Raw genomic sequence first — 23,869 nt, 5'->3', positions numbered from 1 at the left:
GATGATGACAGCTTTGTAACACAGTTTGAAATCTGGGATTGTGATGCTTCCTACTTTGGTTGTCTTTTTCAAGATTGCTTTAGCTATTTGGGGTCTTTTCTGGTTCCATACAATTTTATTTTTTTTTTATTTTTGTTTTTTAAATACATTTTTAGTCTCCTTTTTATTTTTATTTTTTAAATGTGTTTTATTTTTGAGAGACAGCGAGAGCAGGGGAGGGGCAGAGAGAGAGGGAGGTACAGAATCTGAAGCAGGCTCCAGGCTCTCAGCTAGCTGTCAGCACAGGGCTTGATGCGGGGCTCAGACCCACAAACCGTGAGATCATGACCTGAGCTGAAGTTGAACGCTCAGCCGACTGAGCTACCCAGGCACCCCCATACAAATTTTAGAGTTGTTGGGTCCAGCTCTGAAGAATGCTGATGTATTTTGATAAGAATTGCATTGAATATGTAGATTGCTTTGGGTAGTATTGACATTTTAACAATATTTGTTCTTATCCAGGAGCAAGGAATATTTTTCCTTTTTTTTTTATCTGCTTCAATATCTTTCATCAGCTATCTATAATTTTCAGTGTATAGATTTTTCACCTCTTTGGTTAGATTTATTCCTAGGTATTTCATGAGTTTAGGGGAAATTGTAAATGGGATTGATTCCTTGATTTCTCTTTCTATTGCTTCATTGTTGGTATATAGGAAAGCAACTGATTTCTGTGCATTGATTTTAAATGCTGCAATTTTGCTGAATTCATGGATCAGTTCTAGCAGTTTTCTCGTGGAATCTTTTGGGTTTTCCATGTAGAGTATCATGTCATCTGTGAAGATTGAAAGGTTGACCTCCTCCTGGATTATTTGGATGCCTTTTATTTCTTTGTGTTGATCGATTGCTGAGGATAAGACGATCAATACTATGTTGAATAATGCTGGCAAGAGTGGACATCCCTGTCTTGTTCCTGACCTTAGGGGGAAAGCTCTCAGATTTTACCCCCTTGAGGATGATATTAGTGTTGAGTCTTTCATGTATGGCTTTTATGATCTCAAGGTATGATCCTTCTATCCCTACTTTCTGGAGGGTTTTTATTGAGAAAGGATGCTATATTTTGTCAAATGTTTTCACAGCATCTATTAAGAGGATCATGTAGTTCCTGTCCTTTCTTTTGTAAATGTCATGATTCACATTGATTGTTTTTGCAGATATTGAACTAGCCCTGGATGCCAGGTATAAAGCCCACTTGCTCATGGTGAATGATTTTTTAATGTACTGTTGGATATGCCAGCATTCTAGTGCTGGACCAAGAGGGCTGAGTTCAGGGCACATGGAACAATGCTGGCCAGGCTTAGTGTTTGGTTTCAAGAGCCTTTCTCCTCTGTGTGCCCAGCTATGGTGGGACCTCAGGACACCGCTCATGCTGCTATTTCTAGGCTTTGTAAATGTCATGGTGATGTTCCACGTTGCATGCTGATGCAGCCTGCCCCACTTCTGGGCCACATGTTTGTAGTGTTCTCAGACCTAGGACTCAGGTCCCTGAGGGGGCCGAACCTTGGCTAGAGTTAGGGTTCCGTCAGAGGGAGTTGCCAGGGCAGAAGTGGCACCCATCCTGTGACCTCCCTGAAGGGCTGAAAGAAGGTGAATGTGCGGGTGTAGGGTTGCTACTAAAGGTAGGGCTAGGGGTCAGATTAGGGTTGGGTATAAGGTTAGGGTTAGGGTTAGGAGTGGATACCAGAAGGCTCCAGGCACTGAACCCCTGGCAGTGCAGTGGTCTCCTTGGAGGGCTGAGGTGAGGGTGCATGGGAGAGCGCCGATTAGCCTTTGGCTTTGGTTTTAAAGGCCGGCCGCCCCTTTGGCCTAGGTTTCAGGTGGACCTCAGCAGCCCCCTCTTGCAGCTCCACCTGGGCATTGGCAATGGCATGGTGGTGTTCCATGTGCCACGCCAGTCATCCTTCACTGCTTCTGGACCCCAGGTCTGCAGTTTTCTCAGGCTGCAGAATTGGGTCCTCAAGGGGAGAGAGCGACTTAGCTAGGGTTAGGGGTGCATCCGGGGGAGTCGCCAGGGTAGAAGCCATACCACTACTGTGATTTTCTTGGAAGGCTGAAAGGAGCACAAAGGCACGAACATGGGTTAGGTGTAGGGTTACAACTAGAGGTAGGGCTAGTTGTCATGTGATGGTTGGGGGTAGCATTAGGGTTAGGGTTATGGTTAACATCAGAGCCCAGGAGACTCCAGGTGCTGAACCCCCAGCAGTGCAGTGGTATCCCTGGAGGTCAGAGGCGAGGGCGAATGGGAGTGGCCTGTCAGACGTAGGCTTTGGCCTCAAAGGCAAGCCTCCTCTTTGGTGTAGGGCATAGGAGGTCCTCAAAAACCCCCTCTTGCAACTTCCTCCGGGCTAAGAAAATAAGATGGTAGGTTCCATGTGCCACGCTGAGTCACCCTGCACCACTTCTGGGTTCCAGGTCCGTGCTTTTCTATGACATGAGATTCGGGGTCCCATGGGAACAGAGCCTAAGCTAGAGTTTGGTATCCCTCCTCAGAGTCGCCAGGACAGAAGAGACACCAGTACTATGGTTTCCCTGGAGGGTTGAAGTGAGGACCATGTATGGGGCCGGGTCAGGTGTAGGGCTGCAGCGGGCCTTACTTACGGGTAGGGCTAGTGTTAGGGATGGATGAAAGGTTGGCGTTAGAATTAGTGTAAGATCCCAGGATGCTCCAGGAACAGATCCACCAGCCGTGCAGTGGTTCATCCAGAGGGCTGAGTTGAGGGCTCATGGGAAGGTGTCGGCTAGGCTTAGTGTTTGCTTTCAAGGGCCGGCCTCCAGTATGGGCTAGGGGAGAGGAGGGCCTCTGGAGCCTCCTTGTGCAGGCCCACATGAATGGGACTGTGGAAGTAGCATGGTGATGTTCCACATGCCACAACGTGTCACCTTGCACTGTCCTGGGCCCCAGGTCCGTGCTTTTCTCAGACCCAGGACTCGGGGCCCCATAAGGACAGATCCTTGGCTAGCCTTAGGGTTTTGTCAAGGGGAGTCAGCAGGGCAGAAGCGACACCAGTTCTGTGATCTCCCTGGGGGTTGACGTGAGGGCCCATGTGAGGGGTTGACTCAGGTGTAGGTTTGCGTTGCGCCTTAGGGGTAGGGCTTGGATTTGGGTTAGGTTTAGAGTTGGGGTTAGGGATAGACTGAGAACCCAGGAAGCTCCAGGACTGGATCCTTCAGCAGTGCAGTGGTCCCCCCAGAGGGCTGAGGTGAAAGTGCCTGGGAAAGTATTATCAGCCAGGCTTAGCATTCGGGTTCAAGAGCCGACCTCCTCTTTGGGCTAGGGTAGATGAGTACCTCTTGAACCCCCACATGCAGCTCCATCTGGGCAGTGGAAAAGGCACTGTGACATCCCATTGTTCACATCAAGTCACAATGAACCAGTTCTTGGTCCTGCTTTTCTCAACCCAGTACTTGGGGCCCCATGGTAACAGAGCCTTGGGTAGGGTTAGGGTTTCGTCAAGTGTAGGCTATTTGGGTGTCTTGGTAAATATAGAAAATGAATGCAAATCCATTTGGCCCTAGGTAGGAGCTGCACAACATCTTCAGAAGCTAAATCATGGATCTGCTTTTCATCAGAATCCTTGTAAACCTGCTGGGAAATGGTCCTGGAGGTGGCGGGGGAGGGGGGCGGGGTGTCAGAAGAAAGCTGAGGCTGACATGGAAGCCTGGTCTTTCTGATGGATTCTGTGTCCAGAAACGTCAAGCAAACATTTCTCCGTTTGACGTGAGATCTCACCAGCTAAGTAAATTCCAAAGGGGGGTTGCATGTTTGGGAGGAACGCTAAGAGGGGCTCTGTCCCATAAGCCTGTGTGAGAACACAGTCAAGACATCAACTGGTTTTATCCCAAGACTGACCAGGTGAATAATCTTCTATGGATGCTTTTCTAGACCCTGGGAAACACTTTTTATACTGTGGTAACAAGAGCTTTGTAATTGCTGCTGACTTATTTAGTGTGTTCAGTCTTTCCCACGTCGTTAAACAATACTGCACAACCAAATTCTTCCATCGAGCTGGCTGCACAAAATACAATGTGGTATCCTGGGACAGAAGAAGAACATAAGAAGAAGAACTAGTGAAATCTAACCAGTATCCCCCGTTTAGCTAATAATAATGCACTAATGCTGATGTCTTAGTTCTGGCAGGTGTACCAGTGATGAAAGATGTTAACATTAGAGGAAAGTGGGTGAGGAGACTACAGAACTCTGGGTGTTATCTCTGCAATTTCCCTGTAAATATAAAACTATTTCAAAATGAAAAGTACTTACATTTTTTAAAAAGTGTACTGCTCACACAAATGAGCTGTGAAACATCAGTCTGGGCTCTCTCCTTTTACCCACACCTTTCAGTCACATAGCCCATCCTCTTGCTTTTAATGTTGATTTTTAAAAGACAGAGACAGAGTGTGAATGGGGGAGAGACAGAGAGAGAGAGAGAGAGAGAGAGAGAGGGAGTGGGGCACAGAATCTGAAGAGGGCTCAAGGCTCCAAACTGTCAGCACAGAGCCCAACATGGGTCTTGAACTCACAAACCACGAGATCATGACCTGAGCTGAAGTAGGAGGCTTAACCAACTGAGTCACCCAAGCACCCTTATGGCTCCCATCCTTAAGATGAAAGGGAGCCTGTTTCCTCTGCACTCCCCAAAAGCATGGGGCGCGTCCCTGGCAGGCTGAGAGGATGGGGTGCAGGAGACAGACGCACATTCATAGAACTTGAGGACAAAATGTGCTGTCAGAAGGAAACCAGAATTATACAGAAGCTGAGGAGCATTTGTGAAAAGTCACTATCTTATCTCAATCTACATCCTGTTCATCACAGAAGTCGAGGCCCTTTGGATTATCACACTAAATATTTTAGGCAATGTCACGGAATGCCTAGAAATAACATGAACAGCATCTGCTGCAGAATATTCATCTTCAGATACGAAGGAAAGTCTTGCATCTCACAGGCAAAGTCAACCTTAGGGAATTTAGAAAGGAAGCTGACAACACTTCCCCACATTGAAGTTCTCTCCTCGCCCACCCCAGTGTGCCTTTACCCTAGTCCGTGTCCTTCTAAATATCCCGATTTCTGCAGATTTTTTATTTTATTAGCTTGAACAAAGCATAATGGAAAGTTCAGAAAGGGGTCTGGCATTAGTATTAAGATGAGGAGAGAGGGACACCTGGGTGGCTCAGTCAGTTAAGTGTCCGACTTTCACTCAGGTTATGATCCTGTGGTTCGTGGGTTCGAGCCCCACATCAGACTCTGTGCTGACAGCTCAGAGCCTGCAGCCTGCTGCAGAGTCTGTGTCTCCTCTCTCTCTGCCCCTCTCAAAAATTATTAAACATTAAGAAAACAGATGAGAAAAGAGAAATAGACGGAGAGGAGGTATTCTCTGAAAGCTATGTGAGGGGCTCACTGAATAGAGATAAAAATGGCATTCAAGTTTGGGTTATCAAACTCCCAGTCAAATCTGGGAACCTGAATGTTCAGTGAAGAATACTCCAACAATGGCATGATGTGCCCCATCTTGGTGTATCACAAATGGATGCATCTTTCTTTCATTTTTCGTAATTGTAAATCTTCGTTGCTCAAAATGTCCAGAGAAGGGTTCAATTCCCAATAGGTGCATTCTAATTCTGGCACCAAGAGCTGATCTAACTTCTCCGTTGGAATGGATTCCTTCTCTCCTAGTTCTCTATAGGTCAAAATGGGCTCTGGTGACTGCCTGGCCTCTTGAACCCCTAATAATTGATAAATATCATTGAGGCCAATCCTCTCCAAGAACTCCCAAAATCATTCCGTCTTCTGAACCTGTGAATTTTCCCTGTGTCTACAATATGTAAATAGCTCTTGTGAATCAAAAAGATAAAATCACTACAAGGAAGGCCATCTTTACTACCAACTACTAAGTTAATTGTAAACATTAATCTGATTAAGGGGCCCCTGGGTGGCTCAATTGGTTAAGCATCTGACTATTGGTTTTGGCTTAGGTCATGATCTCAGAGTTTGTGAGTTTGAGCCCCTCATCAGGCTCTGTACTGACTGAGTGGAGCCTGCTTGGGATTCTTTTTCTGCCCCTCCCCTGCTCCCTCTGTTGCTCTCTCAAAAATAAATGAATTAAAATTTTTTTTAACAAAATTAAACCGATGAATGTAAACCTGTGGAAGAGTTATATGCTTCTTATCTTTCCAGATGTTCCCAAAAATCCTAGGAAATAAGGACCGGATCAACCCAGCAGCACTGTATGAAATCGATAGCTTCTAAGACCGCAGTAAGTGCCTGTATCCACCTGGAATTCTCTTCTGTCATCCACCAGGAACGCGCTGGTGTACATCTACCCAGTAGACTATCACAAGGCATTTTTTAATTGGTATAAATATCTCTGGTTACTGAGACTCAGACACAGACCAAGAGCAGGAATCACAAATAAACCACGTTAGTCTGTCACAAGAGACTTCTGAATTCCTCAGTGCCTGGACACCCATCTCCGAGCAGTAATTTGGTTTCAGTACAACTTTACACAGACCTCCCTCATTTAAACAAGACTCATGAGTGTTCCTTGCCCTCTGGCCTGATGCAATGATGGAAGGTGGGTGACTTCAATGAGTTTGTCGTTCCGATTGAGAGTTGATTCAAAAATCATCTTAAAGCTTATAACTTCACATGAGTACCTTGTTAGCAGTCCCCTGGGACAGCTACGGACTCAACACCATTTCACTTTTGTCTACTCCAAGATCACATTCTCTCACACGTGACGTCCGGACCCGCATACCGCTAGGTTCCATGTACTTCCCAGTGACGTCTGAAAGGGAATGTGCTCATTGCCATCAGAGCCGGACTGGGACGCAGCAACGGCCGTTTCAGAGTTGATGCAGCTTACTGTATCCTTCAGGGTTGCGAGATTTGGTCATAAAACTTCCAAATGCTGATGTATTTCGCTCTAAAATGTGGCTGTTCCTCGTGTTCTATGGCCTGATTCATAAATAAATAATGCCAAATCATTGAATACATTGAAACCTAAGACAGTCTGTTTGGTAGCCCATTGCCAAACCATGAAAACATTGACTTGATAAGTATGTGGCAACATCTCTAAGGCTGTGGAAAATTATTACAAGGCAGGATCGGAGAATCTACATCGCCTGTGTCAAACACCACAGATTTATTCCTCTATGCATCAGGCATAAAAATGTGTAGCCAAACAGTCAGAAGTGATGATTCAGCAAATAAAATGTCAATGCAACTCCTGTAGTGGGACTTCAGCAAAGGTGACCGGACTATAAAATGTGCCGTGAGGGAACTTTCTGGAGTGGTGGTTACACAGGTACAGGAAAAGCTCCTCAAACCACACTTAAAACTTCAAGGCCTACAAAGCCCAAAGAGAAGTAACCTGCCATGAAAAAGAAATTACAGAGATTTCTCCATGGCCAACAAGATGTGCCCGCATGGGCATCTCCAACCTGGGAGCTGGTTGAAGCCAGAGGGTAACGGTAGATGTGCAGGAAAAAGGGGAAGCAGGAAGAAGAGAGAAAAGGCAAAAGAAGGGAAGACAATTTATCATTGATGCCACTTCTTTAAAAGGGACTCCATCTCTTCTGAATTATGTTTAAAAAACACACAGGACGTTGTGCTGTGTAATTTGGCACTTGGATTTCTGATTCTGTTGGAAGGTGGGTGAAATAATGACATGTGTTCCCTACTGGCTTGGAGTGTAGGGAGTTCCAAACATGCACTCCTGCCTCCAAGTTCATTTCTCCTCAATGTCTCCTCCAAAGGTGACGGCCCTGCCAGCAGCCGTCACAGGAAGCGTTCCTGGTCATGATCTTACAGTGGCTCCTTAACACATGTGTTGCCACGTGCAGAACAGCAAGCACTTCTTTGTGAACGGAGAACGTGGAAGTTCCGCATGTGTCCGCTCAAACGCCGTGCAGCCTAGTGGTCAAGGACCTGTGCTCTGGCCATGGACTCTCTAAGTTTGAAATTCGACTCCTCTTGCCAGGGCCTTGTTCATCCTCAGGGAAAATGCTCTGTGCCTCTTCAAAGGCACACTGTCATGTAAAGCCCGCCTCACTGGGGCAGGACCTGAAATGCAATGAGAATTTACACCCAAGCTGCAAAACAACAGGCAGGACAAGGGTTCTTTAATATCGCCCAGGCCAACACGTTGCAAGGCATTCGATGTGGCCGCACCTGGGTCTTCTCTCCTACTCTGAACCTGTCACCCTCTGCTGCTTAACTCTGAAGGAGTTTGGAGACTGGACAAATGTCACACAGATAAAAAGATAAAACAGAGCAAGGGCTAGATACTGAGTTTCAGACCACAGCATTCACTCCTTTGGCAGATAAGGGGTAGAAAATTCCAATAATAAGGCTGATGGCAAAGGGGTAAACTTTGCTGAGCAATGACCATAAAGAGGTCCTGTGCTAAGGGCCTCCCAAGCCCAGTGTCGGTGAGGACATAGGGATCATCATGGACTCATTTTACAGACAAGAATCTAAAACTCAGAGAGGTGGAGTAACTTTCCCAAGGTCACACAACTCGTAAGCGGCCGGGCTGGATGGAGTCTCTGGCCACCTGACTTGAGGTCGGCCCGGCTGCATCTCCAGGGGCTGCAGGGACCAGCACTAAGTGAACGGGGTGGGGGTGGAGATGGAGGCAAACCTGAGAGCTTCCTAAAGAGGAAAGTCACCACTGGGTGGCCACCAACAGCTTCCCAGGGAAAATTCACATCCGGTGTTGTTGGAACTACCAGTTTCTCAAGAGAAGACAAAAATCTGGATTTCTATGTGAAATCTCCTTGGTTCTAAGTTGGTTTTAAAACACAATATAGAACAGAGACTGCAGAAATTTCACAGCCAGATGCAGTGAGCCTTGATTGGATCTGAGTTCAGAAGCCCAATCTCCAGAGGACATTTCAGGCATGACGGGGAGAATGTTACCGTGAATGTCTGTTTGATGGTATTGCAGAATCTCTGTCCTTCTTCCTGAGTGTGATCCTGGGATTGTGTTGTGTGGGAGAAGCTTCTTGTTCTTAGAGGATCCACGCTAAATATTTAGGGATGAGGTGCCATGTCGGCAATTTGTTTTCAAAAGTTTCAGCCAAGAAACAAAGGAAAAAGAAAGAGAGAAAATGAAAATATAGTGTGTAATGAAGCAAAGAGGACAAAATACTAATAATTGTGTGGCCTAGATCATTGGGGGTGGCTCTACCCCGGAGGACATGTGGCTATGACTGAGGACATTCTTTTGTAACGGTCACAGCTGGGTTGTGAGCCGGGTGCTACTGGCGCCTGACGGGTGGAGGCGGACCATGCGGCCAGACACCCTCCAATGCACAGAACAGACCCCCACAGCCAAAAATGAGCCCGCCCCAAATGATGGCAGGCATACCAGAAGTGACAAACCCAAAAGGCATTTTTATCCTTCTTTTGAGGCTTTTTTTGGCATGTGTAAAATGTTTCACAGTTAAAAAAAAAAAAAAGAGAGGGAGAAACTTAAAAATTAACGTAAGAATACATAAATAGCAATACCTTGCAGACCAAACAAAACATGTCTGCGTGGTTGGGTAACCACAGCCGGTCACTGTGTGCAGTCACTTGTTTTGATACAAAGTGGCTGGATGGACCTGCTGTGGCTGGAGGGTCTCTGAGGTTCTTCCAAGATCGTGGGCAAAACCCAGCCGCTCCCAGAATTCCTGACTTTCTTCTGTTTTCAGATCCCAGTTGGCCCAGAAGGGAGCAGGCGACATGCCCAGGACTCTGGGTCTGAAAACGGCCATCATGGAGGCCTCTTCTGGGATCCCACAAGTGCACGGGGCACCAGGAGCAGCTGGTGACTGTGGGGGGTGGTTTCTGATGAAATGAGTATGAACCCCTTATTTCAGTGACCCGCACAGCCCAGGACAAAATAAATTAAGAGGCTGTGACTGAGACATTAATTTCACCCGGAAGCTCTCAGGTGGCTGGGTGTACCCCACCCAGGTACCCCCTGACCTGTGGCTGGGACTTGACACGAGTAACTGTATACGCAGTGCTACATGCATCTGGACAATCCTTGGGGCAGCCCCCAGCACCACAAATACACAAGCAGAAACACGTGCAGAAAACACACATCCAAATGCAAATAAGAGAGTGGAATTGAATTAATGCATCCATCCCCAAGACTGTAAAATAGTCCAAGTTCAAGAACAGTCTTCCTCAAGGAGACAAGGCCATTTTTGACAAGCCATTCAGGGGGGCTGTTACATGCGGATTTCTGGGGCTCATCCTAGACCTTTACTGAGCCAGAATCTTTCCAGACAGAACACAAGAACGCAGTTTAGGAAGCACCCCCACCCCCACCCCGCAATGCTCACTCAGGCTGAAAACACAGTCGAAACCAGGAGGCTGAGTCTGCAGTTTTATACCTGTGTGACCTTGGAGAAGCCCCCCGAGTTGTGATTTTCTCATCTCTAAGTGGGAATTGATAGTACCTGTCTCCTAAATTGGTAGTGCACACTAAAGGAGTATTTACACACACATGCTTGTGAGTACACACACACACACACACACACACACACACACACACACACACACACACACACCCTAGCATGGTGCCTGCCAAATGTTCCTTCCTTTTCTGTAACAGTGATTGGCCACACACTGGAAAGGCTAGAGAGCTTTCCAGAAGTACAGAGACTCAGCAATCCTAGAGATTCTGACCTAAGTTGTAGTGGGCTCGGTCCCTAGCAATAGGATATTTTTTTTTTTTTAAAGCACTCCACGTGGTCCTAAACAGCAGCTGGGGGTGAAAACCACATGGTGTAAACTGCCAATAAAAATCAACTATCCTTTCTCTTCAAGAGAATGTACTTCCACTGCATTCTGGAATCCCCGAAATGTGTACAAGGCCTCATGTCTAGGCTCTGCTATCAGAGGACTAGGTGCCCCAAGATTCCAACCCCAAGCAGCCCTTTTGTGGTCTGTGCAGAAGTGGCTGCAACCAACGAAGCTGGGGAAATTCCTTTTCTCCAGAGCTGCAAGGCAGCAGGACAGGAAGGGGTGTCCCCCCTGGGCCCCTAGGTCAGTGGTGGAGTGCTTACTTACTGTCTCAGCAGGGTCCCCAGATCACACAGGGCCTGGAGATCACACACCACTTTCTCCCCCACCGCTGGCCTAAATGAGCTTCCTACCCTTAGCCCGGCTCGCTGGCCCTGGCCCACCTCTACTTCTGCCTTTCCTACCCTCCTCCACCCGCCCCCCCAAAACACCCAGGAGGGTCCTGTGAGCGCGGGTTTGCAAGCAGAAGGCTCGGTGGTTACTATAGCAGAGGAATTAACCCAAATATGCAGGGCAGCCGACCGCTCCCGGGGTGACACTGTCGATCCCGGGGTGACACCTGCCACCTGCCGCAGTCGTGCCTCGGTGTGCTTCCTTCACCTTAACACAGACCGTGGGAAGCTGCAGAGACCGGTGGGGACTGAGCGGAAATGAAACTCGGTCTGTGGGGCAGGTGACAGGGTATCTTGAAGACGCAGGAGGTGGGCGGGGCCAGCGTATTACTCTGAGTTGGTCAGGGCTTCCTGAATCCCCTTGAAGCTTACTTGTGTGCCTCAAGACCCCGACGTCCACCCACACCTCCCTCCTGACCCAGCTAAGGGGAACTTCCTCACCTCTTGCCCCAAATCCCTCCCCTCTGGGAAAAAAATCATCTATACTCTGTATAAATAGAAAATAATTACAAGTGAGGTGGTAATGTTTCTTCGCCTATTTTTGGTGGGTCTCTTTGTTCAGATTTTTATAGGCGGGCGCAGGGAGCGTAGCACGCGCATCTACACGAACACACATGGGCCCCCACCGGAAGTGTGGGGAGAGTGCGTGTGTGTATGTTGGGGGGAACACATGTCCACCACCTGCTGCCAACACTAGCAAGAAGATTGAGCTAGCAAGCTAGCTAGCGCCCAGCCATCCAGCTGTTCCAAGACTGCCAGTTACTCTTCAGCTTGCTCGCCCAGACCTCCCACCAACCCTGGCCTCGGTCAGCTCTCCGGGGGCTGCGTCGCAGTGTCTGCGTCCTCTGCCTCTAAAGTTACTGGGTTGTGCGAATCGAGTGAGACACTTTTTAAAAATCGAAAGGAAAACAGCTCCATCAATCCCCAAATGCCTTCTCCCATCTGCTGCGACTTGCGGTCACTGGGACTCGCATAATGAGTAAGACAACCAGGCTAGTTGAAGAATCAGGGGAGGGGAGAGCGGGGCAGGGCGGCTCCCGCCATGGAGGCCACGCCTACCCCAGCAACCCGCTAATCGCGCGGGGAGGGGGCGGGGGGTGCGGGGGGAGGGGGGAGAGACCCTGGCCCCCAGCAGGGAGAGGTGGCCACAGGCTAAAGAGGTGAAGGGTCCGGTGGCGGGGAAGCAACCAAGATCCCAATTCCAGGGACTTGGCAGCTCAGGGAGCGGCGGCTGTTGGAGGCAAGACTTCTGTTCTCGCCCTCCCCACTCCCTCACCTCCCTCGCCTCTTTTGCGCTAGCCTTAAGAGTTGCAGGCGGGACACACTCCTCACCTCGCTCATACAAGCAGCGGGCTCACAAAGGCTCCCCTTCCCTTTAGGTCACCTGCTCTGTTTGCCTAGAAGCTAGGATCTGGAATCCGAGAAGTAGACCCCTCCCCCAAACCCAAGACTCCGGGGCCAGTGCTCCCGGGCTGTGGGTCTCAGATCGGCTTAATCCTAGGCGGGAGGGGACGGCGAGAGGGTGAAGGGGTAGAGACCACCTGTCACATACACACACGCGCTCAAATCCACACCCAGGGCCCCCTCTCTGCGCTGGGAGCCAAAGTTGGCTTCCCGGGAAACCTACCCCAGCGAGACGGGGGCGGGGGAGGAAGCGCCATTGACCCTGGAAGGGTGGAGGGGGAGAGGAGGGAGAGCGGCGCCTGGAGTGGAGGCGGCAGGGTGGGTGGGTAGGAGGCAGGCCACCGGGACACGTGCTCCCTTTGCTGACGGGGCGCTTTCTCCAGCCCCAGCTTGGTGAAGATACCTACAAGCACCACGACGGCCACCACCCCGCAGATGACCTAAACGATCAGACTGGTCTTGACCTTCGTGAGGTCGTGCAGGGGGTCGTCCTTGCGCGCGGGGTGGGGGTGGGGGCTTGCCGGTGTTGAGCTACAGCGGAGTGTCATAGTTGGTGCCTGTGCTCTGATTTAGTCGCCGCTTCTTAACTGTGCAGCAGAACCAGAAGGCACACCTCGCACAGCAGAAGATGAAGTCGCCGGAGCCGCAATTGAGCGGCGGATCCCACAGGTCCATGACACCAAAGTAGCCCTAGCGGAAGTCCGGGGTGGGCGCCCGGATGGGGGTGTGTATCCGAGACCCCCGCGCCCTCGCCGGCCTCTCCGGAGGAAGTCTCGGAACTGTAGCCCCGCGCCGGCACCACCACACCGGCCAGCTGCCACGGCCCCGATCACTCCTGCGCCCCGCACACGCGTGCGCGCAGCTCGGTGGGCAAGCGGCGGAAGAACAGCCGAAGGACTCAGCGCATCGTGTCTCTCAACCCGGGCTCCGGCCGCCGGCCGCCGCTGGAGCCGTTGCTGCCGGCTGTCGAGGCGCAGCCGATGCTGCCGAGGCTGCTGCCAGGGGCTGCGAGCCATCGCCGGCAGCAAATGCAGGGAGCCGCGCGGGGCAGTCGTGGTCGGCTGCCTCTGCTCTGCTCAGCCCGCGTTCGCCTCCAGCGCCCAGCGCGCCCAGGGTCCGCCGGGTGGAGCGCGTCTGGCCGGGTCGGGGAGGATGAGCGAGGACTAGTGCCGGGTGCAGAGCCGCGGGCTAGGGGTGGAGTAGGGGGCCGGAGAGCAGAGGGGAGTGGGTCTGTCCGCGCCTCGCCTTGGCTGGCCGCTCCGGACTCGCCGCCCTGCGCCGGCTCGCAGGGTCCCTCTCACCTGTCCAGCTCGCCGAGGGCGCTGGAGAGAGCTAAGCAGCGCTTGTGGACTGAAGGGAGGGCAGGAGGAAAGGGGGAGGCGAAGGGAGCGGACTGAGGAGGAAGCCCGCGAGCTCCGGAGGGGCGGGGCGCGGAACAGGTGACTCGGGCGGGCGGCGGGGAAAAGTTGGGGAGCGGGCGGAGCCGAGCTAGGCTGGCGGGCGGGGATGTAGGGGCTCCGGCAGCCACCTGGGCTGCAGGCACCGCTCGGGTTTCGGGCCACGTGGAGTACGGCTCCGGGACCTCCCGCGCCCTCTCCGGGCTGGAGGAGCGACTCAGACCTGCTCCCCGAGCAGAGGCGGCCCCGGCCCTGGCTTTTTCGGGTGTGCGTGCCCAGGAGTTGCGGCTGGAATCTGACCTCCAGGGAAGGGGAGACTCGCAAGGGTTAGTGACAGACCCAGTGGCTTCCAGTCCATGGCAGACGGGGGCACAATCTCATCAAGGTCGCCCCTCCGTGGTGCATGGGGCCGCCTCGCCCTTTTCTCCCCCTGACCCTGACCCCCGGGCAGGCCCGCATCCCGGTGTTTCTACTCGCTGGGACTTGCCCAGGACCAAGGCTTAGCTAGGAAGGCGGGATGGCAAGCCACTGGCACCGGGATAAGCAGCGCCGGGAGAGGGCCAGGGGATGAACTGAATCAAAGAATCTCGGGGTAGGGAGAGGCAGCAGACCTGGCCGAAGCAGGGGCAAGTCCCACTTCCCCGAAGGTCTTTCCTTGGGACTCTTCGAAGCCCCAGGACCTGCCATTTTCTGCCCCTCCAGGACCTCGCGGCGTTCCCTGCGTTCCCCAGGCGGGCACACCGTGGCGCCGCCACTGCTCCCCCAGCTCTGGGGCAGCGCAAGGCCTGGACCCCGAGCCTCGGCCACCCTCCCGCGCCTGGAGCCCGCGCGGTCTCCGGAGACGGCTGGCCTCTGTGCTTCCCGGAGTCCCCCAGACATCCTCGCCCGATGTGGCGCAGTCCCGCCCTGCTTCCTTGGCCTCCGGCCGCCCGTCGCCCCGCAGCATTTCCAAATCTGCCCTTTCCACTCAGCCATCCATCGGCCCTCTCTCATTTCTCCCACTTCTTTCCTCTGCTTGAATTTGACACCAGTAGCCCCTCCAACAGGATTTGTACCAAAGCTGCTACCCTGAATCTAGATCTCCACACGCCACCCTGTGTTGTGTTGTTTTCATTACATTAACTAAGTATACACTTTGCAGGTGGCTGGGCCATTTGCAGGGAAATGATGTCTCCACCACCTCCATCCTCTACTGGGCTTCAATCAGGGGCATTTTCAAAGCACCACGAAATTGGGCCACATATAGAATAACATAGTGCATCCCTTTTACTAAAAAGCATAGTGGGGAGGTGGTTATTGGACTCTACTGCAAGTTTTCTCAGACTGACAGGGAGCTTGGCTAGTTACGCCTTCTCTTGGAAGAGTGTCACCTACTGTCTTCCGAAAGACTAGCATAGAATGACCCAGTTCCAAAAAAGGAACCAGGAGGACACCGATATAGCATGTCCAGGAGTATGCCAGCCCTGGGGGACTCGTGGAGTTACGGGCTGTATTTTGTTCCAAACCCACCCGGACAAGGTGTGAGATTGTTTCGTCTACATTCACAGATCCATTGGAATGAGATTCCCAAAAGAGGGTAGTGTGGTATGTCTGTCGACCCTCAGCCACCACCACTGTGTGAACCTCTACAAACACAGGCATTGGTGTGTGAGAACTCGTGATAGCTGACACTTAGGTGATGCTTACAACACAGCCCCTAAGCTTGCCTTTTCTAAAATCCCCTCCTCACAGATGCTCAAAGCAGTGCCTAGTGGCTTGCACAGTCTGGAAATAGTTGCTAAACCACTTGAGTGACTGTTCTCCTTTAAGTCTAGGTGATATTACCAGCCCCACACCACAGACGCAGAGACTGAGGCCCAAAGCAATTAACCAGTTGCTCACAGTAGCGCAGCCAGGAACACTACACAACCGGCATCTGACCCAAGAAATGTGACTCCTGGGTCTGTGTTCTAACCGTTGCAGGTAGTGCCTTCCTCAAATGGGCCGCCAGACTCCCTGTCTATCTGACACTGTATTATAGAGTTGGGTTTTGCCCGCCTGCACACATTGAAACTAAGCCCCAAAGCAGAAAGAGACCTTGACTACTGCAGTATCTCCCAGCACCTACAACAGTGAGAAGCATGAGAAACACTAAAAAATATTTACAGGCTGTTTTGATTAACTTACCAAGCTCTCGTACACAAGGCCGTTGGTGTTAACCCACCGTAGGAAAGGAACGCGCACGGCAGGGACAGACCATGGAGTTTCCGCTGTCGGGACCAGGGATGGGGATATTTCTAGGCACTGAATCAGAATGGGAAAGGACTGTTCCAGCAGACCTGCCAAGGGCCAGGAAGCTGAGCTCTGAGAGGTTAAGAACTTTGTCCCAAGGCCACATGGTCAGCAAATGGGAAAGCCAGGGCTGGGTGCAGAATACCAGACTCCAGGGGCGCCTGGGTGGCTCAGTCAGGTAAGCGGCCGACTTTGGCCCCTGTCATGATCTCATGGTTTGTGAGCCCCATGTCAGGCTCTGTGCTGGAGCCTGCTTCAGATTCTGTGTCTCCCTCTCTCTATCCCTCCCCTGCTCACGCTCTGTCTCTCTGCCTTTCAAAAGTTAATAAACATTAAAAAAAAATACCAGACGCCTAATGTCTGCTTTCCTGTCTGCCCACCCCCACCGCACCCCACCAAGGAGCCTCCCAGCAAGCCTGGGGGCTGGGAGCCTCGGTCAGGGTCCTGGTGGAAGAATAGATCACAGACACTTTCCCGCAAGAGTTTGGGGTGTTCAGACAATTCTAAATCAGATTTTAAAAAAGAAAAATGACAAAATTTAAACAGAAAAGTCCATTTTAGAATCTGTCTCCAATCTCTAAATGTATTGTCTGTCACCAGGATATTGCCATCAGGTCCTCAGAGGAGACTGGCTCTGGCTTTAACGAACAGAGACCGCACCCTGTTGACCACGAGGAGCCTGCAGGGAGCCTGCATCAGAAGACCTGACAGACCCAGCCTTCGTGGCTTATTTGCCAGACCCCAAAGTTTAAACCTTCTACTCCTGTGAGCTTCACCCCAACCAAATTCCCTTGCTTTTCCTGCCTGCCCCTCTCGAATCTTGCCCACACCTGTTTCCCGAGCCTTTGACAAAATGTACAAGAAGGGGAAATCAGGTTCATTTTACTCTTTAAAGGAAGAAAGCCACTTTCCTCTGGGCATGTCAATTCCGAAAATAGAGGCACTGCCTCCTAATAGACGTGCGGTTTTTGAGAACACGTTCCCATGCAGAACACGTGGTTGAGAAAGCATTGTTTTCAGGTTCCTGGAAGGGAGGAGTGCAGTGTGTGTTGGGGTGAGAATGTGGTTATTAGCTTCCACATCGAAACACCTGTCAAGTTCATGGAGCTGAAAAGTCATCCTCAAAGCCGCCCCTCGCCACTACCCAAATGAATTCATGCAAATGTGTTGTAATAAAAATGCAGCTCTTAACGAAGGTGCTTTCAATGAAAGAGATGATGACATTATTATTTATAACACAGGCACTTTTAATATCTAAAGAAGAATCTTCTTGCTCTAGGCTTACTTATGTCAGTTTGCAGCACAGTTTGCAAGGAGCCGGCAACCATACTCCCCAACATTTAGGGGGGAGGAGCCATGTTACAGAGGAGGATTCCCCACAGGGCTTGGAACCTGTGTGTATCTATATGCAACTCTGCAAGTTAGACTCTGTGTGTTGTGGCCCTCACCAGAAGGCGGGAGGCCTTGATTGTTAATAGTCCTCATCAGGTGGCTTTTAGGGTTTCAGAAAGCTTTCTTAGCAACTGTTAGCCTTGAGAAAAAAGAACAGAGGTGACACAGAGGGCTGTTGGGTGGAAACTGTAAGAGGGGCTGAGGGGAGGGAGGGGAGATCAACACTGGACGCCCTCCCCCCCCATACAGAGGGCAAGGAGAGACCAAAGAAGGAGGCAGGTGTCTCCAGATGGGTGGGTGGTGGGGTAATAAGCAAGGGAACTTACAAGGCCCGCCCTGGGCCCAGCAAGACAGGTGGATCGCTGCACCTGCCTGCCAGAATCTGACATGTCTATATTGCACAGAGCCCGCAGTGGGTCCAGATGGTTTCCACAGCACTTTGCTCTCTCAAAGCTGTGTCCTTGAAGCAGACTAGTAGTGCCTCAACAGGGGCCGAATATACGTGGCAAGGACAAGGAGGGGGTGACGAGCCTCGATTGCTCACCTCTAGCTCGGGGTCAACTAGAGGTCACGACACCTTGATGACTTTCTCCGACAGAAGCCAATTGTGGCTAGCACCTTGCCACACCAGAGCAACACTCTGATTTGATACATTTTATTCTCTTGTTCTGAAAAGACAAAGGAAAGTACAGGGGAAGTGAAGTGGGTCTAAAGTTTGGTTACCCCAGACTACAAGTAGTAGGTGAGATGGTTTTTGGTGGTACCCAATATGTTTTATAATAATTTTATATTTATTTTAATGTGTGTCAGAAAAAAATAATGACACGTCAAACACTTGGCTTCATGGGCAGAAACATTTAAGATGCACATCAATCCAAAGTCCATCTAAGAAGAAGAATAAATACATTATTGTTGTTTATTAATAAAATACAAATAAAGAAAATAAGATGAAGTGTCTGGTGTTTAGGAACCGTGGGTTTTGGTATGAGGACCGGGTTTCTCAGCTTCAATGTGATCAACATCTTTTCAATGTTTAGTTTTTAGTTTGGAGAGAGATACACAGAGTGAGCAGAGGAAGGGCAGAGAGTGGAAGAGACAGAATCTGAGGCAGGCTCCAGGCTCTGAGCTGCCAGTGCAGCCCCTGACGTGGGGCTCGAACTCAACCGGCGGAGCCGCCCAGTGGTTCCGTGCTATTGACACTTTTGCCCCAGTGCTATTGCCATTTTAGAGTGAGTCATCCTGCGACGTGGGAGGGGAGGGCCGGCTGGGGGGCTGTCCCGTGTATCATAGAAGGTCCAGCAGCAGCCCTGGACTCTGCCCACTAGATGCAGCAGCACCTCGCAGTGCCGCAACTGGCCACTGTTGACAAGCAGACACTGCGAAATCGACTGACAACTGCTGACTCTCGCCTATGCTTAAACCCTAGTTCTTTCTCATATGAGGCTTATGACCTCAAATGAGTCACTTAACCTCTCTAGCCCTCAGTTTCCCCATTATAAGATGTAGATATGAATGCTGCTTTTCTGGGCCACTGGGGGGATTTAGTCAATTAAGTCTCTCTGACTCTTGATTTTGGCTCAGATCATGATCTCATGGTTCATGGGTTCAAGCCCCATGTGACAGTGCAGAGCCTGCTTGGAATTCTTTCTCTCCGCTCCTCCCCCATGATCTCTCTCTCTCTCTCTCTCTCTCTGCCTCTTCCTCACTCACATGTGCACTCTTTCTCTCAACATAAGTGAATAAACTTGAAAAAAAAGACCTTTCCCCTCTGAAGTCATGAAAATATTGTCTACGATTTCTTCTAATATTCTTATAATGTTATTTTATTTTTATTTTTGTTTTTTTTCTGTTTATTTATTTATTTTTTTAACATATGCAATTATTTTCCATCATTTACACTACAGTAGTTACAATTACTTCTATTTCATGTAATTAGACTTATACAGCAATTAGAAGGTTAAGGAACAACGAGTTAATCACCTAATTTCAGAGCTATCTGAAGTGGCAATCGTTATATAGCAGCTTATCTATGATACATTCAAGATACATGATACAATTTATTACTTGTTCATAAGCTAAAACACAGCCTGCTTAATACCTTTCCTTAAATTCCACCTCTATACTACAATATACTTGAGGTCCATGCAAAATATAATGTTATTTTAAAAAGCTTGTAGATCTTTAAGCTGTTTTGGAATTTATATTTGTTTATATATTCATTTTTTTCCACATGAAACACCATCCACCCCAACAAAATAAACTCTTCAAAGTTTACTTAAGAATTTTCAAAAACCTGGAATTGCATTGAATTTGTAGGATACTTTTGGAGTGGCCTCTGGATTCTTTCCTACACTCAGCTGTCATGAGCGGTTTATTCCCTGGATTAGTCAGTGGTAGTGAGTTCTGGAACCACATGGGCTGCGGTGACCTCTTCTCTGAGATGTGGCACACTGTGAAACAACTTTGGAATGGAATTTTTGTTTTTTAACTATGGAAAATTCCACCTTCATGCTGTCACTCTCTAGTTCTACAGTTATTGAATACTGTTCTTAACTAGATTAGGTATATAATGAGGGGTAAGGTTTATTTCCAAGGCCTCTGGAGCTTACTGTCTAATGGCAGAGACAGATACGTGAACATGGTTTGTAAACTCAGTAAGTACACCCTGGAATCCTCCAGAATGGCACCCAACACGATGGAAGTATGGATGAGGAGGTCAGGTCAGGCTTCTTGGGGCAGTGACCCGTGGGAAAATCTTCAAGGGGTGACTGGAGTTAGCTGACTGAAGGGTGGTGCTTGAGAGGGATCAGGGAACAAAGTACGAACACATGAGCGGTTAGGAGAGGAAGAAGTGCCTCGTCTCTAAGCGCATATTCTAGGATCTAAACCATGTGTGGGGCTGGCTAGGGGGCCATATCCCGACTACAGAGGTCCTGCTTACACACCATACCGAGAATTTGGCGTTTGTCCTCTGGGCAGTCGGGAGTCACTCAAGGTTCTAAGGAATAGAGAGAGGGTGTCGGGCAGATTTTCGTGTACAAAAGATTACCTTGTGGCTCTTTGAAAGGTGGATTTGAACGGCTGAGATCGGGGCGGGGAGACCAGTCGGGAGGCTCTTGGCAAGGATAGTGGCGGGAGTGAGATAATGGGGACCGGAAGAAGGAAGGAGAAGAGACTCATGAGAAATATTTAGGAGGAAAGAAAAGCAGGGCTTGGTGATTTTGTTTTCGAGGAGAAAGCAAGGAAAAGTTGGCACCTGGATGAGAGGTTAGGTGACTGGCTGGGTGACCGGGGTGGGGCTTGGAGGCCGAGGGGCTGTGGGATAGTAAGTCAGAATTTAGATGAATTTCACTTCTCTGTGGGATCCACAAGGGGAGATGTCCGACTGGCAGCTGATTGGGATGTGCTGGAGGATGTCCACCACGTCCTGATTTGGGAGCCGTGAGCGTGTTGGCAGTAGTTTAAATAATGAGAAGGGGATAGAAGAACCAAGGGATGCAGGGCGCCTGGGGGGCTCAGTCGGTTAAGCTTCTGACTTCGGCTCGTGTCATGATCTCACAGCTTGTGAGTTCGAGCCCCACGTCGGGCTCTGTGCCGACAGCTCAGAGCCTGGAGCCTGCTTCGGATTCTGTGTCTCTTTTCTCTCTGCCCCTCCCCGCCTCAAGCTCTGTCTCTCTCTGTTTCAAAAATAAATAAACATTAAAAAAGAATAGGGGCACTTGGGTGGCCCAGTCAGTTGAGCATCTGGCTTTGGCTCAGGTCATGATCTCAGTCTTTGGGTTCAAGCCTTGCATCAGGCTCTGTGCTGACAGCTCAGAGCCTGAAGCTTGTCTTCGGATTCTGTGTCTCCCTCTCTCTGACCCTCCCCTCCCTCACGCTCTCTCTCTCTCTCAAAAATAAAGAAATAAATAAAACCTTTAAAAGAAGAAGAAGAAAAACAACAACAACAACAACAACCAAGGGACTCTTGCAGATTAGTAGGGGAAGGAAGCCAAAGCTCAGGCCTTGAGGGCCACGGCATTTAGTGGATGAGTAGTAATGGCAGTAACTCACATATAGTGAATGGTTAGTATATTTTACATGGATTAGTTCTTGTAAGATTTTATTTTTAGGGTTTTATTTATTTATTTTGACAGAGAGAGAGAGAGAGAGAGAGAGAGAGAGCGCGAGCACAAATGGGGGAGGGGCAGAGAGAGAATCCCAACCAGGCTCGCACTGTCAACGGAGAGCCTGTGCGGGGTTCAATCTCAGAACCCTGAGATCATGGCCTGAGCCGAAATCAAGAGTCAGACCTTTAACCAACTGAGCCATCCAGGTGTCCCTTTAAGATTTTATTTTTAAATCATCTCTACATCCAACGTTGAGGTTCCAACTCAACCCTGAGATGGAGAGTGGTGCGCTCTACTGAGCGAGCCAGCCATGGATTAGTTATAATTTGCGCGGCAATGCCAGGGAAACGAACCATCATGGTCCCGGTGTGTGGGGCCCAGGAGGACTGTGGCCCCAGCACCCTCCCACGGCGAGCGGGGTCAGAAGGTCCGGCTCCAGAGCCCACACCCTCTGGAGCCATGCCCCACTGCCCGGGACCGAAGCGGAGGGCGAAGCAGACATGGAGAACGAGAGCCCCCCGCCCCTGGAGACAAGGACACGGTCTTTCCGGTGGGGCGTCCTCAGGGTCAGGGAGCGGAGTTGCCCCCCCCCCCAGGAACACTGTGTCAGGCTGGCTGGTGGGGACCCCGCTGCACAGGCTGGTGCCCTGCCGAGGTTCAAGGAGTGGATGTGGGGAGGGCGAGATGGAGACAGCAAGAGTGACAAGTCTGATGAGGAGGAAGGGGAGTCAGCTGTTCTGTGACGCAGACTCGCTTTAACTGGGGACCCAGGGACGCACGAGGTCCAGGAAGGCGAAGGTGACAATGACACAGGAGCACAGGAGCGAGGGGACAGCGGGAGCCGAGGTCCAGGTAAGAGCCTGTAACTCACCTCCACGCGCCCCAGACCCGTTCGCGGGCCGCCGTATCCCCGCTCCCCCACTTGCACTGAGAAGGCAAATCCTCAGTTTCTTCAGGAGCCCTCGTGTCTCCGTCCATCCTTGCCAGGACTTACCTCCGGCTTGTTTCAGCTCCGACTCCTCGGACAACCTGACTCATCTGCGTTGAAAATCCCGAACACACCACATAAAATCTCCTCTGCCCAGGGTGCCTGGGTGGCTCAGTCGGTTAAACCTCGGCTTTGGCTCAGGTCAGATCTCACGATCGTGGGTTCGAGCCCCACGTCGGGCCCTGTGCTGACAGCTCAGAGCCTGGAGCCTGTCTTCAGATTCTGTGTCTCCCTCTCTCTCTGCCCCTCCCCCTCATGCTCTGTCTCTCTCTGTATCAAAAATAAATAAAACAATAAAAAAAAAATCTCCTCCGCCTAGATCCCTACATCCACCTGGTGTCTCGACATCGGTCACTACATACTCCGAATGTCCACAACCAGACACGGTTGGGGTTGCTTCCACTACAAATACCTTCCCTCAACCTCCGCCCTGACACACACACACACACACACACACACACACACACACACACACACTTCTGTAGGAGGTAGCTTTGGTGTCCTCTCTCCCAAAACCTAGTCGCCCCTCAGGACTTCTCTAGCTCAGTTCCTCCCTGTTACTACAGTACAAGGTAGCAGCCGTGGACACCTGCTGTCCCTACTTAAGGTAAACCAGAGAGCAGGGCTCATGCTTCACCCACCATCATATCCTCTGGCTAGTGAAAAAACGAGATTGTCAACCATGGAATCAAAAGCGCTGTAAGGGGTTGATGCCTTGGAAAGGAGGAAAGAGGGACCTGAGTGGCCCAGTCGGTTGAGTGTCTGACTCTTGATTTTGGCTCAAGTTATAATCTCCTAGTCGTGAGACTGAGCCCTGTGCTGAGCTGTGCCGACAGCATGGAACTTGCTTGGGAGTCTCTCTCTGCCCCTCCCCTGCGCACTTTCTCTCTCAAAATAAAAAACTTAAAAAAATAATAAAAGGAGGAAAGAGCATATCATTCCACGGGACGAGACAGACAGAGGTGAGATGCCCATCCGGACGCATCTGTAGGCTGCACGGGAAGATGAAGGGGGGGGTGTTCACGGTAAAAGTAGGAGGTGGTGTGCTTCACCGAGAATGAGGCCAGAAGGCTCAGTCTGGGGCT

At 50.4% G+C, this 23,869-nt stretch overlaps 1 long non-coding RNA gene and 1 pseudogene across 1 annotated transcript; one reads left to right on the top strand and one right to left on the bottom strand.

The window, feature by feature from the left end:
- The first annotated feature begins 3,807 nt into the window (after positions 1-3,807).
- LOC115279083 lies at positions 3,808-9,939 on the top strand. Its single transcript, XR_003903195.1, has 3 exons — positions 3,808-3,889; positions 6,209-6,287; positions 9,730-9,939. It is a non-coding gene; the product is annotated as an uncharacterized LOC115279083 (long non-coding RNA).
- A 2,846-nt stretch (positions 9,940-12,785) lies between these two features.
- Positions 12,786-13,534, bottom strand: LOC115279455 (annotated as a pseudogene).
- Between the last annotated feature and the right edge of the window lie 10,335 nt (positions 13,535-23,869).

Source organism: Suricata suricatta, chromosome 15 (genome assembly GCF_006229205.1).
Source record: "Suricata suricatta isolate VVHF042 chromosome 15, meerkat_22Aug2017_6uvM2_HiC, whole genome shotgun sequence".
Classification (NCBI taxonomy): domain Eukaryota; kingdom Metazoa; phylum Chordata; class Mammalia; order Carnivora; family Herpestidae; genus Suricata; species Suricata suricatta.
This window is presented reverse-complemented; position numbering and strand designations above follow the sequence as displayed.